Source organism: Crocodylus porosus, unplaced genomic scaffold (genome assembly GCF_001723895.1).
Source record: "Crocodylus porosus isolate Cpor-Errol unplaced genomic scaffold, CroPor_comp1, whole genome shotgun sequence".
Classification (NCBI taxonomy): domain Eukaryota; kingdom Metazoa; phylum Chordata; order Crocodylia; family Crocodylidae; genus Crocodylus; species Crocodylus porosus.
In genome coordinates, this window is record NW_017728886.1 from 121,042,693 (window position 1) to 121,043,271 (window position 579).

The following is a 579-nucleotide window of genomic DNA, read 5'->3' on the forward strand; positions in this document are numbered from 1 at the left end:
GGAATTTTTTGAATGGAAGTGCATGAGTTGTATAGGTAGAGGAGCCATTCTCAAGTATGGGGTCCAAATTGCTTGATTTGTTCAGTAAGTCTGTCATCAAGGCTGGCTGCTTTCCTGGTCTTTGGTGTGTTAATACCAGCATTCAGCTCCGTCATTAAGGGAGGGAGACAACAGAATAAAAGTGCTTATAAAATAATTGTGAAATACTCTTTGATTAAAAGAGATGAAGAAATATTGGACCAGATCTTACTCTACCAATAGATGTGTAATAGGGATGTGCAAAGCTTTGGGTGCTGATTTGATTTGGAGGGGATTTGGCCCTATTTGATGGCCGAAACTCTGAATCCAAATTGAATCAGGGGACCAGTTAAGAGGTCTGAATTGATTCAAAGCTCTCTGAATCAATTCAGAAAAGATTCAGAGAGCTTCAGTGATTCAGGCAGTCCCTGCTGGCTGCACCAGGGATCTGGACCCAGACTCTATGCTGGTAAGTAGGCGGTGGGGGAGGGGATCATGGGGGGGTCCCCTGCCAGTCTCCATCCACTGCCTGCTCCCCCACCCCTCTGAATGCCCCCCAAC